The following is a 17,870-nucleotide window of genomic DNA, read 5'->3' on the forward strand; positions in this document are numbered from 1 at the left end:
TCCGCCTCAGTTTCGGCCCTTGTTTTGACTCGGGAGGCGTGTCCAAACGCCAGGTAACCACTATATAGTGAGCACGCTAGCTTAGTCGGCAGGAGAAGCACTTTAACATCAAGACCAGCAGCCTGTAAGTACATTTAAGACTTGTTTCAGTTGTTGTGTATGGTTTGAGGACTTGTTTTCAGCTGTTTGTGCAAAGTTGTAGGACATTTAAACTTGCTTTCAGTTGTGTATCATACTAGAAGTGTTTAGCCACTGTGTCCTTGGTTACTATAAGAGCTTGTGTAGCGAACGCGGACGGTTTCGCATCGTCCGCCTCAGTTTCGGCCCTTGTTTTGACTCTCGAGGCGTGTCCAGCTGAATTCAATCAGCTAGTGCTTTGGGGTTATATAAACAACTAGTTCACCGCGGCAGCGGTCGCGGCAGCCTCGTGTGAAGACCGCCTCGTGTGAAGACCGACGAGTGTAAAGACCATCGACTCTACCTGCGCGACTCCACCGAGCAAAGACACCGACAAAGCACTTGATTACTTTACTTTCTTGTTTTACTTTATCTTTTGTTGTCAGTGCACTTTTATTATGTGTTTCTAATTCCTGTTGTTACTAACACTTGAAAAACATGGTAGGTACGCTGCAGGCGTAATCCTCACAACCTTCGTTCAATACATGTATCTGCTATTTCACAACTCTCTCTCTCCGTGGGCCTCTGGAATTGTCAATCAGCTGTTAACAAGGCAAATTTTATTACCTCCATAGCTACATATTCTGACTATAATCTCATGGCTCTAACTGAGACCTGGTTGAGGCCGGAGGACACTGCTACACATGCAACTCTTTCTGCTAATTTCTCTTTTTCCCACACTCCTCGTCACACAGGGAGAGGGGGTGGGACTGGACTACTAATTTCCAAAGAATGGAAATATACTCTAATAACGTCCCTGCCATCAATCAGCTCCTTTGAATTCCATGCAGTCACCATTATCCACCCCTTCTACATAAATGTGGTTGTCATCTACCGCCCGCCAGGTAAATTAGGTCACTTCTTAGATGAACTGGATGTTCTTCTCTCATCTTTTTCTAATATTGACACTCCCTTGTTGGTGCTAGGTGACTTCAACATTTACGTTGACAAACCGCAAGCTGCAGACTTTCAGACTCTGCTTGCCTCTTTTGACCTAAAAAGAGCACCTACCTCTGCAACCCACAAATCAGGTAATCAGCTAGACCTTATTTACACACGACACTGCTTCGCTGATCAAACAATAGTAACTCCACTACAAATATCGGATCATTTCCTTCTGTCTTTCAACATCCACATTACTCCTGAGCCGCCACACACTCCAACACTGGTTACCTTTCGCAGAAACCTACGATCTCTCTCACCCAATAGACTATCCACCATTGTTTCAGACTCTCTTCCTCCATCTTGCAAACTCTCTGCACTTGATTCGAACAGTGCCACTGATACACTCTGCTCCACACTAGCATCATGTCTAGACCGATTATGTCCTCTTGCATCCAGGCCAGCCCGTGCCAGTCCTCCTGCACCCTGGCTCTCGGATGCTCTCCGTGAGCATCGCTCAAAACTTCGGGCTGCAGAGAGAATTTGGCGGAAAACTAAAAATCCTGCACAGCTCTTAACATACCAAACTCTTCTGTCCTCTTTCTCAGCTGAGGTTACTTTTGCAAAGCAGACATATTACCGTCTGAAAATCAACAATGCCACAAATCCTCGCCTACTTTTTAAAATATTTTCCTCCCTCCTCTATCCTCCTCCACCCGTATCCTCCACACTTACTACTGATGACTTTGCTACATTCTTTTGCACCAAAACTGCAAAAATCAGTGCTCAATTTGCTGCACCTACAACAAACACGCAAGATACACCACCAACACCACACACACTCACCTCTTTTTCTCAGCTCTCTGAGTCGGAGGTGTCCAAACTCGTGCTATCTAGCCTGTCCACTCGATCCCATTCCCTCTCATCTCTTGCAAGCCATCTCTACTGCAGTCATACCAACACTGACTCACATAATTAACACATCTCTTGACTCTGGTTTATTCCCCACTTCATTTAAGCAGACTAGGGTAACCCCACTGCTAAAGAAACCCAACCTGGACCATACGCTACTTGAAAACTATAGACCAGTATCCCTGCTTCCATTCTTGGCCAAGATTCTGGAGAAAGTAGTGTTCAATCAAGTCCTGGACTTTCTTACTCAAAACAATCTCATGGACAACAAGCAATCCGGCTTTAAGAAAGGCCACTCAACTGAGACTGCCCTGCTCTCGGTCGTGGAGGATCTCAGACTGGCTAAAGCAGTCTCAAAATCATTAGTCCTTATTTTGCTGGACTTGTCAGCTGCTTTTGACACTGTCAACCACCAGATCCTGCTATCTACGCTCGAGTCACTGGGCGTTGCGGGCACTGTTAAACAATGGTTCAGATCTTACCTCTCTGACAGGTCATTCAGGGTGTCTTGGAGGGGAGAGGTGTCCAACCTACAGCATCTAAACACTGGGGTACCTCAAGGCTCTGTTCTTGGGCGACTTCTCTTCTCCATCTACACGTCATCTCTAGGACCAGTCATCCAGAGACATGGATTCTCCTACCACTGCTATGCTGAAGATACCCAGCTATTCCTCTCTTTTCATCCTGATGATCCCTCGGTTCCAGCTCGCATCTCAGCCTGCCTGTTGGATATTTCACACTGGATGAAAGATCATCATCTTCAGCTGAACCTCGCAAAAACGGAAATGCTTGTAGTTTCTGCCAACCCGACTCTAGACCATAACTTTTCAATCCAGATGGATGGGGCAACCATTACTGCATCCAAAATGGTGAAAAGCCTTGGAGTAACGATTGATGACCAACTAAACTTCTCTGACCACATTTCCATAACTGCTCGATCGTGCAGATTCGCACTCTATAACATCAGAAAGATCTGACCCTACTTATCTGAACATGCAGCTCAACTCCTTGTTCAAGCTCTTGTTCTCTCCAAACTGGATTACTGCAACTCTCTACTAGCTGGGCTTCCATTAACTCTATCAAGACTCTTCAACTGCTTCAGAACGCAGCAGCACGAGTGGTCTTCAATGAACCTAAACGTGCACATGTCACTCCGCTGCTCATCCGTTTGCACTGGCTGCCAGTTGCTGCTCCCATCAAATTCAAAGCTCTAATGTTTGCCTACAAAGTGACTTCTGGCCTTGCTCCTTATCTGCTCTCACTTCTGCAGATCTATGTGCCCTCCAGAAACATGCGTTCTGTGAATAAACGTCGCCTCGTGGTTCCATCCCAATGAGGGAAGAAATCACTTTCGCGAACGCTCACGCTCAATCTGCCCAGTTGGTGGAATGAACCCTAACTGCATCAGAACAGCAGAGTCACTCGCTATTTTCAAGAAACGACGAAAAACTCAACTATTTAGTCTCCACTTCACTTCCTAATCTGCAATTGCCTCTCTAGATATCACACTAACTGTACAAAAAAATTAATAAATAAATAAAATACTACTTATACTTTCCTTCTTACACTTTACAGACCTGAAACTTGCCTATAGCACTTATTCATTGTTGCTCTTATAGTTGTGTAAAATGCTTCCTTGTCCTCATTTGAAAGTCGCTTTGGATAAAAGCGTCTGCTAAATGACTAAATGTAAATGTAAGAGTCTCATGCTCTACCGACTGAGCTAGCCAGGCTGATGAGAAGCTCTTTCAAGAGCTAGACACCGTTTTCAGTACCTATCAGTTAACAGCCAAACACGCTAACCGATAGCGCCACAGAGACTTAGAGAAAGGTCACCTACAGTGGTAGAAAGGCGTAACTTTGTCTCAAAAGGTCTGCTATATGAACCCTAATGAAAGTTTGCTGAGAGAGAGAGGCAACAGAAATGCCCAACGTGGGGATCTAACCCAGGACTCTGAGATTAAGAGTCTCATGCTCTAACGACTAAGCTAGCCGGGTGGATGAGGAGCTTTTTCAAGAGCTAGACACCATTTACAATAATACCTTCCCTACCCGTGAGAATATTCTGCTAAATCCTGATTTCATCTTGTAACGCTGGACAGAATGTGGCCCAGGATCTATGTCCAGTGCACGTGTTAGCATTTGCAAGGCAGCAAAATGCCTGATTTGTCCTTGGGTGGGCTTGAACCACCAACCTTTCAGTTAATAGCCGAATGCACTAACCGATTGCGCCACAGAGACTTAGTAAGAGGTCACCTACAGTGGTAGATAGGCGGAACTTTGTTTCAAAAGGTCGAATTAGGCAAAGTAACAGAAATGCCCAATGTGGGGCTCGAACCCACGACCCTGAGATTAAGGGTCTCATGCTCTACAGACTGAACTAGCTGAGCTGATGAGGAGCCCTTTCTAGAACTAGACACCGTTTACAGTAATACCTTCCCTACCCGTGACAATCTTCTGCTAAATCCTGATTTCATCTTGTAACGCTGGACAGAATGTGGCCCTGGATATATGCCCAGTGTACGTGTTAGCAGTTGCAAGGCAGCAAAATGCCTAATCCGTCCCCGGGTGGGCTTGAACCACCAACCTTTCAGTTAACAGTCGAACGCGCTAACCTATTGCGCCACAGAGACTTAGTAAGAGGTCACCTACAGTGGTAGATAGGCGGAACTTTGTTTCAAAAGGTCTGCTACATGAACCCTAATGAAAGTTTGCTGAGAGAGAGGCAACAGAAATGCCCAACGTGGGGATCTAACCCAGGACTCTGAGATTAAGAGTCTCATGCTCTAACGACTGAGCTAGCCGGGTGGATGAGGAGCTTTTTCAAGAGCTAGACACCGTTTACAGTAATACCTTCCCTACCCGTGAGAATCTTCTGCTAAATCCTGATTTCATCTTGTAACGCTGGACAGAATGTGGCCCAGGATGTATGTCCAGTGCATGTGTTAGCAGTTGCTAGGCAACAAAATGCCTAACTCGTCCCTGGGAGGGCTTGAACGTCCAACATTTCAGTTAACATCCGAACGCGCTACCCGATTGCGCCACAGAGACTTAGGGAAATGTCACCTACAGTGGTAGATAGGCGGAACTTTGTTTCAAAAGGTCGAATTACCCAAAGTAACAGAAACGCCCAACGTGGGGCTCGAACCCACGACCCTGAGATTAAGGGTCTCATGCTCTACGGACTGAACTAGCTGAGCTGATGAGGAGCCCTTTCTAGAACTAGACACCGTTTACAGTAATACCTTCCCTACCCGTGACAATCTTCTGCTAAATCCTGATTTCATCTTGTAACGCTGGACAGAATGTGGCCCTGGACATATGCCCAGTATATGTGTTAGTGTTGCAAGGCAGCAAAATGCCTAATTTGTCCCTGGTTGGGCTTGAACCACCAACCTTTCAGTTAACAGCCGAACGCATTAACTGATTGCGCCACAGAGACTTAGTAAGAAGTCACCTACAGTGGTAGAAAGGCGGAACTTTGTTTCAAAAGGTCTGCTATAGGAACCCTAATGAAAGTTTGCTGAGAGAGAGAGAGGCAACAGAAACACTCAACGTGGGGCTCGAACCCACGACCCTGAGATTGAGGGCCTATGCTCTACCGACTGAACTAGCTGAGCTGATGAGGAGCCCTTTCAAGAGCTGGACACCGTTTACAGTAATACCTTCCCTACCCATGACAATCTTACGCTAAATCCTGATTTCATCTTGTAACGCTGGACAGAATGTGGCCCAGGATCTATGTCCAGTGCATGTGTTAGCAGTTGCAAGGCAGCAAAATGCCTAATTCGTCCCTGGGTGGGCTTGAACCACCAACCTTTCAGTTAACAGCCGAACGTGCTAACCGATTGCGCCACAGAGACTTAGGAAGATGTCACCTACAGTGGTAGAAAGGCGTAACTTTGTTTCAAAAGGTCTGCTATATGAACCCTAATGAAAGTTTGCTGAGAGAGGCAACAGAAATGCCCAACGTGGGGATCTAACCCAGGACTCTGAGATTAAGAGTCTCATGCTCTAACGACTGAGCTAGCCGGGTGGATGAGGAGCTTTTTCAAGAGCTAGACACCGTTTACAGTAATACCTTCCCTACCCGTGAGAATCTTCTGCTAAATCCTGATTTCATCTTGTAACGCTGGACAGAATGTGGCCCAGGATCTATGTCCAGTGCATGTGTTAGCAGTTGCAAGGCAGCAAAATGCCTAATTCGTCCCTGGGTGGGCTTGAACCTCCAACATTTCAGTTAACAGCCGAACACGCTAACCTATTGCGCCACAGAGACTTAGGTAAAGGTCACCTACAGTGGTAGAAAGGCAGAACTTTGTCTCAAAAGGTCTGCTATAAGAACCCTAATGTAAGTTTGCTGAGAGAGAGAAAAGAAACAGAGACGGCCAACTTGGGGCTCGAATCCACGACCCTGAGATTAAGAGTCTAATGCTCTACCGACTGAGCTAGCCGGGCTGATGCAAAGCTCTTTCAAGAGCTAGACACTGTTTTCAGTAATACCTTCCCTTTCCGTGACAATCTTCTGCTAAATCCTGATTTCATCTTGTAACGCTGGACAGAATGTGGCCAAAGATATATGCCCAGTGCACATGTTAGCAGTTGCAAGGCAGCAAAATGCCTAAATCGTCCCTGGGTGGGCTTGAACCACCAACCTTTCAGTTAACAGCCGAACGTGCTAACCGATTGGCCACAGAGTCTTAGTAGGAGCTCACCTACAGTGGTAGAAAGGCGGAACTTTGTTTCAAAAGGTCTGCTATAGGAACCCTAATGAAAGTTTGCTGAGAGAAAGAGGCAACAGAAATGCACAACATGGGGCTCGAACCTACGACCCTGAGATAAAGTCTCATGCTCTTCCGACTGAGCTAGGGAACTGATGAGGCGTCATTTGAAGAGTTAGACACCATTTACAGTAATACCTTCCCTACATAGACTTAGGGAAAGGTCACCTACAGTGGTAGAAGGCGTAACTTTGTCTCGAAAGGTCTGCTATATGAACCCTAATGTAAGTTTGCTGAGAGAGAGAGAGAAAAGTAACAGATACGCCCAACGTGGGGCTCGAACCCACGACCCTGAGATTAAGAGTCTCATGCTCTACCGACTGAGCTAGCCGGGCTGATGCAAAGCTCTTTCATGAGCTAGACACTGTTTTCAGTAATACCTTCCCTACCCGTGACAATCTTGTGCTAAATCCTGATTTCATCTTGTAACACTGGACAGAATGTGGCCCAGGATATATGCCCAGTGCACGTATTAGCAGTTACAAGGCAGCAAAATGCCTAATTCGTCCCTGGAGGGGCTTGAACTTCCAACCTTTCAGTTAACAGCCGAACGTGCTAACTGATTGCACCACAGAGACTTAGTAAGAAGTCACTTACAGTGGTAGAAAGGCAGAACTTTGTTTCAAAAGGTCTGCTATATAAACCCTATTAAAAGTTTGCTGAGAGAGAGAGAGGCAACAGAAACACGCAACGTGGGGCTCGAACCCACGACTCTGAGATTAAGGGTCTCATGCTCTACTGACTGAACTAGCTGAGTTGATGAGGAGCTCTTTCAAGAGCTAGACACCGTTTACAGTAATAGCTTCCCTACCCGTGACAATCTTCTGCTAAATCCTGATTTCATCTTGTAATGCTGGACAGAATGTGGCCCTGGATATATGCCCAGTGCACGTGTTAGCAGTTGCAAGGCAGCAAAATGCCTAGTTCGTCCCTGGGTGGGCTTGAACCACCAACCTTTCAGTTAACAGCCGAACGCGCTAACCGATTGCGCCACAGAGACTTAGGGAAAGGTCACCTACAGTGGTAGAAAGCCAGAACTCTGTTTCAAAAGGTCTGCCATATGAACCCTAATGTAAGTTTGCTGAGAGAGAGAGAGAAAAGTAACAGAAACGCCCAACGTGGGGCTCGAACGCACTACCCTGACATTAAGAGTCTCATGCTCTACCGACTGAGCTAGCCGGGCTGATGCAAAGCTCTTTCAAGAGCTAGACACCGTTTTCAGTAATACCTTCCCTACCCGTGACAATCTTCTGCTAAATCCTGATTTCATCTTGTAAGGCTGGACAGAATGTGGCCCAGGATATATGCCCAGTGCACGTGTTAGCAGTTGCAAGGCAGCAAAATGCCTAATTCGATTCTGGGTGGGCTTGAACCACCAACCTTACAGTTAACAGCAGAACGCGCTAACCGATTGCGCCACAGAGACTTAGGGAAAGGTCACCTACAGTGGTAGAAAGCCGGAACTTTGTTTCAAAAGGTCTGCTATATAAACCCTAATGAAAGTTTGCTGAGAGAGAGAGAGAGAGAGAAAAGTAACAGAAACACCCATCGTGGGGCTCGAACCCACAACCCTGACATTAAGAGTCTTATGCTCTACCGACTGAACTAGACGAGCTGATGAGGAGTCCTTTCAAGAGCTAGACACCGTTTACAGGAATACCTTCCCTACCCGTGACAATCTTCTGCTAAATCCTGATTTCATCTTGTAACGCTGGACAGAATGTGGCCCTGGATATATGCCCAGTGCACGTGTTAGCAGTTGCAAGGCAGCAAAATGCCTAGTTCGTCCCTGGGTGGGCTTGAACCACCAACCTTTCAGTTAACAGCCGAACGCGCTAACCGATTGCGCCACAGAGACTTAGGGAAAAGTCACCTACAGTGGTAGAAAGCCGGAACTTTGTTTCAAAAGGTCTGCAATATGAACTCTAATGTAAGTTTGCTGAGAGAGAGAGATAAGTAACAGAAACGCCCAACGTGGGGCTCGAACCCACTACACTGACATTAAGAGTCTCATGTTCTACCGACTGAGCTAGCCGGGCTGATGTAAAGCTCTTTCAAGAGCAAGACACCGTTTTCAGTTATACCTTCCCTACCCGTGACAATCTTCTGCTAAATCCTGATTTCATCTTGTAACACTGGACAGAATGTGGCCCAGGATATATGCCCAGTGCACGTGTTAGCAGTTGCAAGGCAGCAAAATGCCTAAATCGTCCCTGGGTGGGCTTGAACCACCAACCTTTCAGTTAACAGCCGAACGCGCTAACCGATTGCGCCACAGAGACTTAGTAAGAGGTCACTTACAGTGGTAGAAAGGCGGAACTTTGTTTCAAAAGGTCTGCTATATAAACCCTAATGAAAGTTTGCTGAGAGAGAGAGAGGCAACAGAAACACGCAACGTGGGGCTCGAACCCACGACCCTGAGATTAAGGGTCTCATGCTCTACTGACTGAACTAGACGAGCTGATGAGGAGTCCTTTCAAGAGCTAGACACCGTTTACAGTAATACCTTCCCTACCCGTGACAATCTTCTGCTAAATCCTGATTTCATCTTGTAACATTGGACAGAATGTGGCCCAGGATCTATGCCCAGTGCACGTGTTAGCAGTTGCAAGGCAGCAAAATACCGAATTCGATTCTGGGTGGGCTTGAACCACCAACCTTTCAGATAACAGCAGAACGCGCTAACCTATTGCGCCACAGAGACTTAAGGAAAGATCACCTACAGTGGAAGAAAGGCGTAACTTTGTCTCAAAAGGTCTGCTATATGAATCCTAATGTAAGTTTGCTGAGAGAGAGAGAGAAAAGTAACAGAAACGCCCAACGTGGGGCTCGAACCCAGGACTCTGAGATTAAGAGTCTCATGCTCTACTGTTGGAATATTTTGCCAATTCCATGCGTGTTCAATAAGAAAAGGTCTGGAGAGGGTTTTCTTCAGTGCTAAAAATATTAGTAATTTATTAGATACAAATGAATAATTCGATGACAGAGCTCTGGGTTACGTTACCCCAATGCAATACAAGAATTACATTCAAGATGTTCGCAACTAACATACATTTCCTGACTCCAGCATATATACACAACTGACCTTAACAGGTGGAGTTTTGGTTTAACGTCACTTATCAGTCATTCTGCAATCCCTTGGCCCTTTGTAACCCCTGGACATTACTTCCTCTTTCTGAAACCTTTCTCTGCATACCAGAACTGAACACTTCCGTGCATCTTTAATATATTTCACACTTCTACAAGCATCATGACAACTTGTGACATGTCTAGACTATAGTTCTGGAACAAACATAAATTTATTCTTATTCTGCTTTTTCCACTTGTCAGCAGTTCTTCTAAAAAGTATGCAGCACAGTAAAAAATAGGAAGTTTGTCTGGTCAAGATGTTTTATAATACAATAGAAAAGATTGATTAATCTGTTGTTAGTCTAAACATTTTCCTAATAAAAAAAAACACAAAAGTAATGAAAATAAATTCATTTTCTCCAACAATTCCCCTTTTCTGCTCCTCTCTGGAGCAGACAAAAACAAAAACAGATAATCAAATCCCCACAAAAATGTCCCATTGTCATTACTGCAGGCCTTTGCCTAAATCTTTGTTTTACCTCTTATTCAAAACAATCGTTAACATTATAGTGCTCATTCATTATGTTAGATGATGCCTAAAACCCTTTTCATCTAAATTTCTTTAACTTTTTTAGATTCAGGTTATAATTTCTACACTCTTGGTTCTCCTCTTCAGTGGTGCAGTCTCTTCCCTCTTGAAGTCACTCCGATATCTTCTTTTAATAAGGATTTTATTTGCTATATTTAGGCTTATTACTCCCAGCACTCTTATTAACTTCCAATTAACCAATCATTAAAATTTTCCATTCTTATACACTTTATCAATAAAGGTAATTTTTTTCTTCTTCTTCCCCAACAAAATTAGAATAAGAATGACAATAATAAAAATGTAAACAAAATTTAAAAACTCCAACATAAAAAAATAAAAATCTGATTAAAAGGAAATCCACACCCATAAAGATATGCTCTAATTAAAAATCCCACTGTATAATTACGATCAAAGATTAACACCTGTGAAAACACTTGTGATTGGAATTAGAAATTCACTAATACAAAATTATAATCCCCATGAATAGTTCAAACTGAATTTCAACATTTTAAATTTATTACAGCACAAAAATTACAATTGAGATTTAGGATGAAAAATTAACAACTTCAAAGTAGGATTCAACTCAACAATTATTGAAATGAAAGATTCAGAACTTAATTGTACTTAATCGAACTTAAACAATGTTATTAAACTAACAACTCAAACTCGTCATCAAATGATTAAAACCAAAATTCAAACATATTTAAACTAGATTCCTTTTTTTTTCCTCAATGTCTTAAAATGGGAAAATCAAAAACACAACAATGTGATTAAAATAAAATAAAAATCTTAAGAATCTCTTCAAATAAAAGGTTCAAAAACCACAATGGCTTAAAATAAAAATCTTAAAGTGTCTTTAAATGAAAGATTTAAAAACAACAATGCCTCAAACTAAAATAATCTTCAAAAATGTGTTTAAATAAAAGAATCTTAAACTCATAATGATGTGTTTAAAATAAAATAATCTTAAAATGTCTTGAAATATAAGATTACGAAAAAAACATACAAATGTCTTAAAATAAAAGATAAAAAGCATAAAAATTTCTTAAACTAAAATATAATAAAAAAACATAAAGAATGTCTTCTCATAAAAGATAAAAAAAATTCTGTCTAAAATAAAAGAATAAAAATAATAAAAAAAAAACTTTTAAAAAAACTAACGTGTGTAAAATAAAATAATTTTAAAATGTAATTATTCATTTAATTTTTCCTAAATTTTCTCCAATCTAATTTGTCCAATTAATTAATTCATTCATTCATTTTCTTTAAGGCTTAGTTCCTTTATTAATCTGGGGCCACCATAGTGGAATGAATCGCCAACTTATTCATCATATGTTTTACACAGCGTATGCTTCTAGCTGTAACCCATCTCTGGGAAACGTCCATACACACTTAATCACACACTTTCTGTCAGATTGTCATCTGCTAGTAAATCAGTCTTATTTTCTCTTTCTATTTTAGAATTTAACATGGTTTTCGGTTCCCCTTTTTGTGTTGCCCTGTATCTAATATACAGTTGGCCTCATGCATTGGTGTTGCAGCGTGTTCAGCTCCCACACCAATATATGCTTACACACTCCAATTAGATATCAGATATCCCCTTTTGGTGTTTTATCCCCCTATCGGCCTGGGCCTAGCTCCAGGCCGTTTTACACCCCTATATTGACTGTCAAGTTAATCCGGCCAGCCTCACACCTTCAGCAACCTGTTTAGAAAAAATCGGGAAAAAGGTTGTTAATTTGTCATTATATAATCTCTACATAACGCCTGTTTCACACCGCAAGCGTCAGCGGTGCGTGAGCAGAGGGTGAGCAGTGCGTGTGTTTTCGGCGTCCATGTTAACAGATTAGAGCTTTCATACCGCACGCAGCAGCAGCGCGTCAGAGCGAGGCATGAGCTTTGTTTTATGTTCACTCGAGTTATTCCTACCAGGAGCTGTTTGCACTGTGATACTGACAACATGAAAATAAGTAAAAGAATGGCATGCATTGGTTACTTTTGTCCGTCTCATCATCTGCACGAGCATGAATTAACGAGCTGTTATTCTGCCGCTTGACATTACGGAAACGGAGAAAGTAACACTAGTTTGATCATGTATAAATATCTTTATAACTATATTGTATAAATATGATTATAACTAGGTCTACAGCAACCTGACAATCAAAAAAACAAATGACATGACATCACAGGCGATTGTCTTCTGACTGTAGATGCTTCTCATATCAGTTTGCTTAAAAAGCATACAGTACTATATAAAATGTGTAAAATAAACATTTGCAGGTTAAAGAAACAGCATAGGATGAAGTTGTCGTGAGTCTTGGTGCAGATGAAAAGTTTAACAAGTGTATTTGTATATAGAGAGACATGTGTAACTAGATAGAATAGACAGAGATAGGTTGATCTCTGCAGCAGCTGCCGAAGAGCTGAAACGTCATGATTCACATAACTTTTGAAAATACGCATAATAAAACATGTGCATAACTGAGTAGGTTAAACTTTTATTTGATTAGAAAAGATGCGCATGAACTACGAAGGAAACACTTAACAAATTACAGTATGTACATTAAAAAAAGGTTTGTTAGAGATGATGATGAAAATGTGTGTGAATGGACAAACCAGCAGACTGAGCACAATGCAGAACATCTTAAATGTTGTTTTAGTCAATCTAAAATGCCTTAACTGTTTCAGTATTATTGTATATTATTAATTACCTCTGAGCGTCTGGAGCATGTCAAGATCTCCGCGTCTCATGGCTTCAAACGCCCCCACGTGTTCATTGTGTGTCAGCATTGTCTTCTGAGGTGCAAGTACATTTATTAAATAAACAATTATTGACACAGCTTCTTCTACCACAGTAAATTCTGTTTTTACTGTTGATATTTGGCGCAAGTTAATCAGGAAGTGACGATTGTGTTCTCTTGACTTGTTGGATGAAAACGCTGCTTTATTCGCATCTTTTAGGCGTTATTCCAGTTTTGCACAAATTTATGTAATATATTTGGATGGAAACATAGATATTGCCTACATTTTTGTCACACACAGAACAAAGTCACGTACGAGAATGGCTTGTTCTTTTTTCATAAAGAATTAGCTTAACCTTCGACATGTACTGTTACTAGCTTAATAGGATTACTTTTCTTTCTAAAAAGTATTTTTAGCACTGCTTACCTTCTAAATGTTATCAACCTCTATCACTTGATCAATAAAAAGGCAGACACACAAGTGCACTGTTAAATCTATTAAAACTGATAAACGTGTATAAAAGTTTAGAAACATTTTATAAACGTCACACATTACATTACTCATTTTATTATACTTAAATATTTAAATACTTTAAATTAAAAATTATGCTTTAACTTGAGCAGCTGTTTTCCCAGGCTAACTGTCTCTGTTTCACTGATGGTTGCTTCTTTTTAAATATATACATTTATATTTGCTATAACTTTGCATGAGCAGATCAAGTTCAGCTGGAGAAAGAAATGGTGATCTCTTTTTTTAAGATGTTGTCATTGTCACTCGTAATATCTGCGCTCCATTGATAATGTCTTTTTATAGTCACAGTGTGCGCGCTCAACTCTGAGTTGGTCTACTCAAAGATGATTGATCTAACTATTCTGATCAGCTATTCTAAAACCAAAACGTTTTTAATCTCTCTGTAAATCAACTCAGAGTTCAAGTTTAAACTCCGAGTTGTTTGAAACTCCTTACTGAAACAGGCCCCAGGTAAGGAAGTGAATGCCAATTGTATTTGTTTTGTTTTAGTTCAGAATAGAATTCTTTTTATGCTTCTAGCGAGGTAAGGGGTTTGCTTATGAGTTAGAATTGTTTTGTTATATTAATTTCTTTGATTTGGCTTCACTAGCCTCCCCTTACTCCTAAGTTGACCTAATTTTGTTTGATACTTTATTTAATTTATTACTTTATTATTGTAAATATTTTTTTCTTATTGTATACATATTTGGGTATTATTCTGATTTCACTTTTTTGTACATTAAATGACTTTTGTTGGCAGTTTTACTGTTTGTGTCTTTTACTTTCACCCATCATCTTGTAACAGTACCACACCTTTTAAATGTTATTACTTTTACCCTAGACTAACATCAAAGAGGTAGTAACACAAATGAAGGATTTGAAAAGCTTACAGCACCTGGTATTGCCAGGCGGTCTCCCATCCAAGTACTAACCAGGCCGACCCTGCTTTACTTCCGAGTTCAGATGAGATCGGGCATTTCCAGGGTGGTATGGCCGTAAGCAAGAGAGTCTGTAAAGAGTTGGCTATTTAAAACAGGCGCAGCACCAGGGACCGAGCGCAGCTCAGCTGGCATCGACTCAGCACCGACAGAAACAATGCCCTTGAAGGCAAGAAAAAATAATGGCAGCAAAGCTGTGACACGGGGAAGTGTATCAGCTGCCAAATGAAAGACTTCGAAAAGCTTACAGCACCTGGTATTTCCAGGCGGTCTCCCATCCAAGTGTAACAGGTGTACTATATTTATTTATTATTGGACCAGACAATAAAACCAGAAGATTACAAGGTAAGTAAAAGGGGGTGGGGGTGAAACTGAGCAATAACCAAAGACAAACTGAATGTTTTAAATACAAAAATAATTTTACTTTAGATTATATGAATTTTTTCCTTTTCTTATTTTTCTTAGTAAACAATACTTACATCAGTAACATAACTATTTATACACAACCCCAGGGTGCACCCACTTTACAATTATTTTAAATCAAACACAAACCACAATAAATGAATTCAAGTGAAAACAAAAGAATCCATAAAACAACACAAATAAATCAGTGTCGTTGTTCACTCTGAAATTGGTGAAATGAGTTCAATTCAGATAAAGTTCTGTTTTTTCCCTCTAAGAAAATCAGTCCTTAGAGCTGTATTTAAAAATTGCAGTCCAATAAAGGAATTAACATTTTGACAAATTCTTGCTTTATCCGGTGAAATGAGGATAAATTGAAATATGTGTACTTCACAATTTTCCAGGTCGACGTAGGAGGCTCGCCATCAATACAAGGAATCCAGTGAAACTGGAAAAATGTCCTCAGAAAAAAACCTGGCCTGATCACAGACCAGAATATATAAATAAGTTTAATATGTTCAAAATAATTAAAAAAAAAATACAAAATATACAACACATAGAACAAATAAAACACATATACACACACATGTATACCATAAAATGAGCTAATATAATGGAATACCTGTCAAATTCGCGATGTCTATATCACTCTATGGTCTTCTCACACACACGCGATTGCAAAATGGCGTCAGCGCACTGTAAACGCAATGCAACATGCAGTCTGACTTCAACACACTCTTAAATACACTAACACTTTTGCAGGTACAACTTGATTTAGTACAACTACAATCACTTTTAAACTGTTTGGGAATCATAACATACTGTATTTTAATCTTTTTGTTCAAGTTTGCTCCTCTATTATTTTGCCAACCGGTCTCGTCTCTGCTCTCTCTCTGTGGCAAGCTGGAAGGGGCGGAGCTAACAACCCGCTCTTACGATTGGTTGTTACTTTACCTCAAACTACATTTGTATACATGAATTTTATTTTGTTTATCATATTTATAAAGACTTGTAGATATAATAATAATATGATTATACTTTAACTATTTCACTAGGGTTACATATGTTTCTGCAACTATTGTCGGTAAGATGACTTTCAGTTTTGCCATATGAACGACAGAGCATAAGAACGACAAGAATGGGATTCGATGGACTCGGGCACCTCGTTATGTATGTACTCACTTTCCGGATATGGGCTGGACTATAGGATTTCTGTATGTATTTGCTGCTATTTTCGGTAAAGATGATTTTAAATTTTGCAACAACATCCTTCAAAACGACAAGAGCGTGCGAGTAAAACACCTTCCACGGAAGCACCAGGCTCTTTCAAATGCCAAAGCATTTGAACAACAAGGATGGGATTTGATGGAACCTTCCACCTCGTCATGTATGTACTCACTTTCCTGATATGGGCTGGAATATAGGATTTCTGTATGTATTTGCTGCTATTTTCGGTAAAGATGACGTTAAATTTTCAACAACATCCTTCAAAACGATAAGAGTCTGCGAGTAAAACAACTTCCACGGAAGCACCGACCTCTTTCAAACGCCAGAGCATTTGAACGACAAGGATGGGATTCGATGGACTCTTCCACCTCGTCATGTATGTACTCACTTTCATGATGGGGGCTGGACTATGGCATATGTTTGTATTTGCAGCTATTTCCGATAAAGTTGACATAAAATTTAGCAACAACATCCTTTAAAACGCTGTAAGAGTGAGAGAATTTCTACAGAAACACCATGATCTCTCAAATTCGAACCCACGCATGCAGAGCACAATGGATTAGCAGTCCATCGCCTTAACCACTCGGCCACCTCGTCACAGACTATCCTTCTTCTATGGGGGAGGCCGGACTGTGGCACATATTTGTATATGTATGTTTCTGCAACTATTTTCGGTAAGATGACTTTCAATTTTGCCGTATGATCGACAGAGCAAATGAACGTAAAAATGGGATTCGATGGACTCGGCCACCCCGTCATGTATGTACTCACTTTCCTGTTGGGGGCTGGACTACGACATTTCTGTATATATTGGCTGCTATTTTCGGTAAAGATGACGTTACATTTTGCAACAACATCCTTCAAAACGATAAGAGCGTGCGAGTAAAACACCTTCCACAGAAGCACCGGCCTCTTTCAAACGCCAGAGCTTTTGAACGACAAGGATGGGATTCGATGGACTCTTCCACCTAGTCATGTATGTACTTACTTTCATGATGGGAGCTGGACTATGGCATATATGTTTGTATTTTCAGCTATTTTCGAAAAAGATGACATTAAATTTTGCAACAACATCCTTTAAAAGGCTAAAATAATGAGAATAAACGAAATTCTACAGAAACACCATGATCTCTCGAATGCCGAATCAAATGAGCGACGAGGATGGGTTTCAAACCCACTCATGCTGAGCATAATGGACTAGCAGTCCATCACGTTAACCACACGGCCAACACGTCATGTATTTTCCTTTTTCTCTAGTGGAGGCCGGACTTTGGCACATAATTGTATATGTATGTTTCAGCAACTATTTTCGGTAAGATGACTTTCAGTTTTGCCGTATGAACGAAAGATCAAATGAACGACAAAAATGGGATTCGATGGACTCGGCCACCCCGTCATGTATGTACTTACTTTCCTGTTGGGGGCTGGACTATAGCATTTCTGTATGTATTTGCTGCTATTTTCGGTAAAGATGACGTTAAAGTTTGCAACAACATCCTTCAAAAAGATAAGAGCGTGCGAGTAAAACACCTTCCACGGAAGCACCGGCCTCTTTCAAACGCCAGAGCATTTGAACGACAAGGATGAGATTCGATGGACTTTTCCACCTCGTCATGTATGTACTCACTTTCATGATGGGGG

At 41.2% G+C, this 17,870-nt stretch overlaps 6 non-coding genes across 6 annotated transcripts; all 6 read right to left on the reverse strand.

Annotated features, from left to right (window-relative positions):
- Window positions 1-4,138: 4,138 nt before the first annotated feature.
- Window positions 4,139-4,212, reverse strand: trnan-auu (transfer RNA asparagine (anticodon AUU)). Its single transcript has one exon. It is a non-coding gene; the product is annotated as a tRNA-Asn (tRNA).
- Window positions 4,213-7,014: 2,802 nt separating this feature from the next.
- trnak-cuu (transfer RNA lysine (anticodon CUU)) lies at window positions 7,015-7,087 on the reverse strand. The gene has a single exon. It is a non-coding gene; the product is annotated as a tRNA-Lys (tRNA).
- A 591-nt stretch (window positions 7,088-7,678) lies between these two features.
- Window positions 7,679-7,752, reverse strand: trnan-guu (transfer RNA asparagine (anticodon GUU)). Its single transcript has one exon. It is a non-coding gene; the product is annotated as a tRNA-Asn (tRNA).
- A 784-nt stretch (window positions 7,753-8,536) lies between these two features.
- On the reverse strand, window positions 8,537-8,610 carry trnan-guu (transfer RNA asparagine (anticodon GUU)). The gene has a single exon. It is a non-coding gene; the product is annotated as a tRNA-Asn (tRNA).
- Window positions 8,611-8,960: 350 nt separating this feature from the next.
- On the reverse strand, window positions 8,961-9,034 carry trnan-guu (transfer RNA asparagine (anticodon GUU)). Its single transcript has one exon. It is a non-coding gene; the product is annotated as a tRNA-Asn (tRNA).
- A 5,511-nt stretch (window positions 9,035-14,545) lies between these two features.
- On the reverse strand, window positions 14,546-14,663 carry LOC137494135 (5S ribosomal RNA). Its single transcript, XR_015489650.1, has one exon. It is a non-coding gene; the product is annotated as a 5S ribosomal RNA (ribosomal RNA).
- Between the last annotated feature and the right edge of the window lie 3,207 nt (window positions 14,664-17,870).

This window comes from Danio rerio, chromosome 4 (genome assembly GCF_052040795.2).
Source record: "Danio rerio strain M-AB ecotype USA chromosome 4, GRCz13ab, whole genome shotgun sequence".
Classification (NCBI taxonomy): domain Eukaryota; kingdom Metazoa; phylum Chordata; class Actinopteri; order Cypriniformes; family Danionidae; genus Danio; species Danio rerio.